Genomic DNA, 7375 nt, shown 5'->3' on the forward strand with positions numbered 1-7375 from the left:
TATTGGATCAGGCTTTTTGGATGAAACCAATTAAAATAGGTTGCTAGTGATCTCTAGTTTCCACATGAAAACGTTTAGAATTTTGAGACTATCGTTTTACTAAAAATATCGTGAATTAAGATTCAGCCTTTGGCCCAGCGCTGGCACAAGCCGTATTCGGCACCTGAGGTGCCGAATACGGCTGAGCCAGTCTTTTTCGGTGTTTCAGGTCCCGGAATTGGATTTTCGGATTTTGAGGTGCCGAATACAAGTGCTAGATTTGCAAATACGCCGGTCTGTTGTCTATTTTGGTAAATACACCGATGCATGTTGTCTATTTTTCCACTTTTGCCTGTGTGAAGCTGCGTGGTTCTACGTGTGCATGGTGGTACATCTAGGCGGAACGCGGGGATGAGCATGCAGCGATGCATTTAGCATACGTGAGGTACGTGTGAGTGAAGATATTCAGTGGTTTGTGACAAATGGTGTCGATGGCATCCAAATTTGAGGTGACGAGATTTGATGGGACTGACAACTTTGGGTTTTGGCACACGAGGGTTAAGGACCTATTGGTACAGTATGGTATCCTAATGGCTCTGTAGGTCATGAAACCGGCCACAATAGATAATAACAATTGGGAGAAGATGCAAGCATAAACATCAGTAACAATCAGGTTGTGTCTCTCCAATAAGATTATGTATCATGTCATGGATGAATCATCACCTAAGAAGATTTAGGATAAACTGGTCGACTAATTCTTGTTCAAAACGACTTAGAAGTTGTATCTAAAATAGAAATTGTACGAGCTAAAGATGCAGAAGAGGTCAGATTTTGCTGAGCACATAAACATCTTCAATCAAGTTGTAGCTGACCATGTAAATGTGGAGGTGAAAATTGACAATGAAGATAATGTGATTATTCTTCTGCATTCCTTGCCAAGGTCTTATGAGCACTTGGTCACTACATTGACGTATGGCAAAGAGACAGTCAAAGTGGATGATATTCTTACAGCATTGTTTGCACATGAGCAAAGAAGGAAGAACAATGTTGCTGATAAGAAAAAGAAGAAAAAGAAGGGGCACAATACTATAAATGCAAGGATTAGAGACATGTGAAGATAGATTGTCTGGAACTGAAGAAGGGCGTGGCAAATGTTATGGTTTCTCAGAAAGATGACTCAGAGAGTAATAGTGATCATATTCTTGTACTATCAAGTGAAAAGTCTCACGGTGAAGCGTGGTTGTTAGATTTTGCAAGTTCCTATCATGCAACATCTAGGAATGAGTGATTATGTTCCTACGCTGAATGTAATCTTGGTATTGCTCACTTGAGAGATGACACGTGTTACCATGTTATGGGAGTTGACAACATAAAATTGAAAATGTATGATGGGCATGAAGTGCTACTTGAGCACATGCAGCATGTGCCGGGACTTAGAAGGAATCTGATCTCGCTTGGAATTCTACATGAAAAAAGTTGGATGTGTTAGGTGGAGCCAGATAAGAAGACCTTGAATGTGATGTAGGATAGCAAGATTGTGATGATAGGTGAGAAGACAGGAGCTCATTAGTACAAGCTAAAAGGTGAAGCTATGGTGGTGGGATCTGCAAATTTTACGGAATTCATTCCTGGTGGCGAGCCATCCTCGTCAGATTGTTCAAGGTGAGCAGTGGAGCTGGACGACTCAAGTCTAGGTACACGGAGGTTTGCACATGACAACTTCAAGGTTAGCGTGCATATTCGCCCAAGGTGGAGTTTGTTGGGATATTTGTTAAATATGTACACAGGGTCGGTTACAGGTAGACTTAAGTTGTAATTGGGTGGAATTAGGAATAGAGTTGTAGTCAAACTCTTATTTCTGAGCATGTAAATATTGGACACCACTGTGTAATCGCATCGATGAAAACATATCATATAGGGAGGAGTGTCCATACTCATACCTCAAGGATGTAGGTAACATGATCAAACCTCATTAAAAAAATATCGTGCCTTGGTGTGTTGATCTTATGCTTGGGTTATAGAATCTGGTGATACTTCCGCTAAACCCTAACACAATCCAATGCCGGTTACGACCACCTCGGTGAGCTTAAGTCCTTTGACGACACCAATGTCAGCATCACCACCGTCATGCGCATCTTCCACCATCATGCCCTTTCCATGCTTTCTCATCACCATAAACGCCACAACGCCACAAGTAGCAGCATGATCGTGGTCATCGTCCTCGTCGCATAAAGAGCTGACCTAGTCGCCTAGGCCAAGGCAGCTGCTGAGACCATCAGCTTCTTCCAGGTCGTTTACCATGGCATGTCGAGTGAGTTTCTTGCCGAGATGCTGGTGTCCATCAAGAGATTTAATGAGGAGCCCATGGTGGCGAAGAGGCCCTACTACACCAAGGACCTCAAGAGGCGTGTCAGGTACCAGAGCAACGTTAGCCTCTTCTGGTCACCCGCGGCCAACTAGTGTGACACCATGTCCCTTGAGATGGCGCCAATTGTGTTGACGTCGGAGGAGATCCCATCGGCCTGCAGAGGCATCATGTTGGATTGCACGAGGCAGGTGTAGCGTCTGGGTGCCATGCTACTTGAGTTGCTGTCGGAGGCCCTGGGCCTCCACCGGGGTTACCTAGAGCAAGACACTAGTTGCTTGGACATGCTCTCTGTCGCCGGCCACTACTAAATGTCGTGCCTGGAGCCGCACCTCACACTGGGAAGCACTAGACACTCTGACCCTAGCTTCCTGACAGTGCTCCTGCAAGACGGCGTTGATGACTTGCATGTGCTCCTTGATGATGGCGAGCACTAGGTCTAGGTGGATGTGCCTCTCGTGCTTGGTGCGCTCGTTGTCAACATCGATGACTTCCTTCAGCTCATGTTCAACGTCAGGTTCCAGTGCGTGGAGCACCGGGTGGTGGCCAAGGCCACCGGTCTGCAAGTCTTGGTGGCCTACTTCTTCAAGAAGCTCAAAGACAGGGTGTACGGCCCGATCATCAACCCATTTGATGAGTGTCCGTGGTATAGGAGCATCACGGTGGAGGAGTTCATCGGCTACTACATGGACAAGGGCCTCAACAATCAATCCACACTCGACCACTTCATGATCCTTTGACTCTTCTTCATTCATTCATGTAACACCTCAGGGCGTGCCTCTCACCTTGGGATGCTGCGCAAACAGCCTACGAAACACTAAATCTGCCCGGGGTACTAGTTATAATTCATTTATCTTCGATCCTTGAGGATTTCACATGTATCCATCCCATTCCCATCCATCTAATAATTTGTGTAAGTTATATTACAAAAGGAAAGTAAAGGAGTAGCTACAATACCAAGTTTAATTTGGCACCAAAATAACAATGCAAATGAAGAATTAGCAGCCACTTGTTGATCACTACACTACACTACACAGTATCATGTTGGAGATACGTTACTTATTCACAAACTGACTGATCAACTTGATGACTTTCTTTATCATCGATCGACCTTCATATTCATATGTACGTGTGGCGTGGTATATATACATAACACATATGAATAGAGAAAGAAAGAAAGCTGTAGATAGAGCATGCATAGCTAGCTAGAGGGGTTTGTGGTGCCCATGATGACCTCGTCATAGCTGTCAGCATCACTCATATCGTCGTCACTCGGCTCCTCTTCCTCCTCAAGAAGAGAGGCACCTGCATCTTCAGGCTTGGCATATCTTTCATAGTATTCTGAATGATTGGAATGGAAAAGGATGCCTGATCATTTAGCTACTGGCTTGATGCATGATTTGATTTAAGACTAACTAGTATTTAGATTTTATTGATGGATGCTAGCTGCAAATTCACCTTTGACTCTTTGCTCGTAAGCGCTCTTGTGATCTTGTCACTCATCATCAGCACAGTTGCCTCGCCATTCAACGGATCCGAGGGGTTTGGATACAGGAAAATAAATAGATGGATTGGTGTCACAAAGCCATGTCAAGATTAGAGTTTGTCACAGCAAATCACATAACATTGTAACTTGACTCTAAATATAATGAAACTAATTGAAACTACACCAATTACAATTAGTTTAGCCTCAAGTAAACCTAGATTTTTGGGCTAGTCCTAATAAACCTCATAAAACATTTTATGGTTATCAGAGTTTCACAAAACACCACGCTGTTACTTATCTCTAGATATCATCTCACAATATGATACAAAAAATGGTGCAGATGCCTCGAATAAAATGATTTTATTCAACAACTGTATTCACAAGATTCTTAGGCTCTATACAATAAATGACAATATAACACTGATATGGATATGAGCGAATTAAGATGGATTGCACTGGGGGGGGGGTTCAATTGTTCATACCCCCAACAACATGCTTCTAAAGGATTTAGACACTACCTTTTCCTCAAAGAATGAATGGAATCCACCGTGACTTTCTACCAAGTGCACATGGTATTTGGGGAGGGCAGAAAAAAATGTTGCTCTTCCCAACCCACCCGGCAGCCATTAGGGGGGAGGCTAGGGGAGATTACACCAACCTACAGCTAGTTATAATATGACATAATTTACAAGGCCCAGCTGTGGAAGTGGAAATGTCACAAAAGGGAAAGAAAGCAAAACCTATATTTGGATTTACAACAGCTAAGGGTGGAAGGATATATACAACATTCTATCATTTGGAGGCTACAATTCTCTTCTCTCGGCTTTTCAAGAACTGGAAAGCAGTATTGTCAAGGAGTTATTGCGGTGGAGGGACATTATGAAATTCCTTTGCATCTATAGAATTTGTTATCTCCTCCAGCGATAAAGACACGTTGTGGCGGGAAACAAGAGAATTCAAATTAGGATCCTACAATGTATTCCATCACAACTTTCACCTTCCGGTAATCAGTTCTAGTCTTTGTTTGAAGTACTTAACAATGTACTAGCGTTATTGGGCCAAGATGGCTTCACCTCGCCTCGCTCTTGCTCTTGCGACCTCGCCCTCCTCCCTCGCCTCTCCCCCAATCCACCATCACCCCTCACATCACTACTTCTTTGGTCGCACATGGAGTCTCCTAAGGGTGTGCTCCTCCATCATGGATGGAAATTACTTATTGGCTCCTCCCTCTTGGGATCTTGAGCTAGGCAAGAGGTTTCAGGCTGAGGTTCTCTTGCGCTTCAACTTGTCGGTGCACCATCCTTCCTCCTCCACCCATGGTTGTTTCTTCATGCTGGTAGTTTTCCAAAGATACACCTTTCCTCTTTTGGAGCTCTCTGTAAGCTTAGCGCTTCAATCCATTTTTGGGTGGCTCCCCTGTGGGGTTCCACATTTTCTTTGAATCTGATCGCCATTTCAGGTTCTCTGTGGTCTCCAAAGAGGTCGGGTTCTTCATTTACTCTCTTCGACAGGTGATCTCTACTCACTTTGATGTCTATTTCCACCTCTGGTGTGATGGTGGGGCAGACTGGATAAGGGAAGAGAAGCTTGGGAGAGATCAAGAATAGAGAAAATGGTCTCTTGTCTTGTATGGCAGGAAGTTATCTTCTTCTATTGGCAATGCCTTGTCTAAAAAGGTCTCATACTGTTCTAAGGTCTCCTTTGCTCCAATTTTGGAGCTTCTTTCCCTGATCAAAAAGTTCTCCCTAGCGTTGGATCATCATGCTATCAAAGTTGGCGAGTTGGCCTACCCTATTTCTCAAGGATGGTGTTCTTCCTTCGGTTCCTGCGCCATTCTGGGACAGGCGTTGATCAGTTCAAAACAAGTCTTCTCATGGCTCTGGAAATTGTTTTCCTTTGGTAGGCCTTTCACCTACCAATCTTTTCATACTAACCTTCTCTAGGTTCTAGTCAGAGGTAAATTGGCTCGCCCCCGCTCGAGTCTTGTCTGAAGACCCAGATGATCTCACGGGAACACAATCTTTCCCCTTCACCATGCTTGCGTGTGCATTAGATATCTCATGATGGCCTCTCGAGCCCAATGAAAAGTTCCTTAGTCCCAAGAAAGCAAAGGGTTTTTTCGAGGGAAAATCCGGACTTGATGTTACAGAGCCATTTTCTAATCCGCAAGTGCTCCCTCATTTTTCTGCTCCCCGCTTCAGATGTCTGGGCTTGGGACATTTTGTCAGAGATTGTTTGAGAAAGCTTCGCTACAGAAGTTGCTTCAACTACAGTCAACTGGCTAAATTATGTTTCAAAAAGAAAAATCATCAACGACTAAGATGGGTGCCGAAGAATCACAGGGTGACAAAATCTTCTAAGACTACTGCTAGTAATGAAAGGGGTCCCACCGTCTCTCCGTCTTCCCTAAGGCCAGTACCCCTCAACTTTTCGAGTGAAAAAAACCCTCTTGGCTTCGACAGTTGATCTTCCCCAACCAGCTCCTAAGCACAATAGTTCATACTCCTCACTCCCCACTTCACACACCCTCTGCGGAAGTTCCATCGGTGCAATAGCCAACTTCGAGGTGGAACCCTTGCACTTCATCCGGCCGAAGATGGTCCTGGAAGATGGAGGGCCAGAGCGCATTGCCTGGGCATTGGTGGCTCTCGTCGGTACCCCGCTCAGCAAACATGAGGAATATGCCATCGCCATTGATGTGGATGATGACATTGAAGAAGATGACTATATCGTCTTCATGCATCAGGTCAGGCACTACTTGCAAGCGAGGCATTTCCATATCCAATTATGTTTCCCCCATCTGCACGGGATATGTCTTTTTCAATTGAGGAACACCTTTCAGAGGGATAGTATACTTAGTAAAGTCCTCCATCTGATTGATGATTTTAGAGTTAGATTTGTGAAGCATGATGAAGCTAGGAACTTCAGCAACTCTCCCTTTGCCTGATTAGGTTGGATTTTGATGTTAGGTTTCCCCCTTGATTACATGAACCTGAATTTTCTTGACCAAGCATGTGCGGTTTTCGGAAAGCTTGTCCACTGGTATTCTAATACTAGGAACAAAGGTTTTGTTCTAGTCAAATGCTTTTTCAACTCTGTCAACAATGTCTCAAGGAGTCTGGTTGTAAGGCAGGGTTTTGAATTAGGGGAGGGGGCATCGGAAGATCCTGGACAGTCCCGGTGTATGTGCTAAACAATGAAGCTACAAACATTGTCCCTACCAAAGAAGATGCTCCACCTCTAGGCAATGGAAATCCCCATCCTTTCCCGGGTGGAAACGATCAAGAGCTCAACCAGATGGTTCATCATGTCAATCAGGCATAAAACTTTCATATTGGAAACCCGATCAACCAGGTGGTCCCGAGGAATGAGGTCCCATTGGGAATAATCACCCAATGATAGTTCAGGCCTTCCCAACTCAGCAACATCAGCAGGAACCCAGTGAGCAGACCTCTAGTCTGTAATGCATGAAGACAATTTGGGGTCCTCTTCATCTTCTATTAACTAGCCGGTTCAGCAGGGTTTGGGTCAACCAGTTGAAGTTC

The 7375-nt window shown here is 44.5% G+C and overlaps 1 pseudogene; it reads left to right on the forward strand.

The window, feature by feature from the left end:
* The first annotated feature begins 1570 nt into the window (after positions 1-1570).
* Positions 1571-3084, forward strand: LOC133914606 (1-aminocyclopropane-1-carboxylate oxidase homolog 1-like; annotated as a pseudogene).
* Positions 3085-7375: the final 4291 nt, after the last annotated feature.

This window comes from Phragmites australis, chromosome 4, assembly GCF_958298935.1.
Source record: "Phragmites australis chromosome 4, lpPhrAust1.1, whole genome shotgun sequence".
In the NCBI taxonomy this organism is placed as follows: domain Eukaryota; kingdom Viridiplantae; phylum Streptophyta; class Magnoliopsida; order Poales; family Poaceae; genus Phragmites; species Phragmites australis.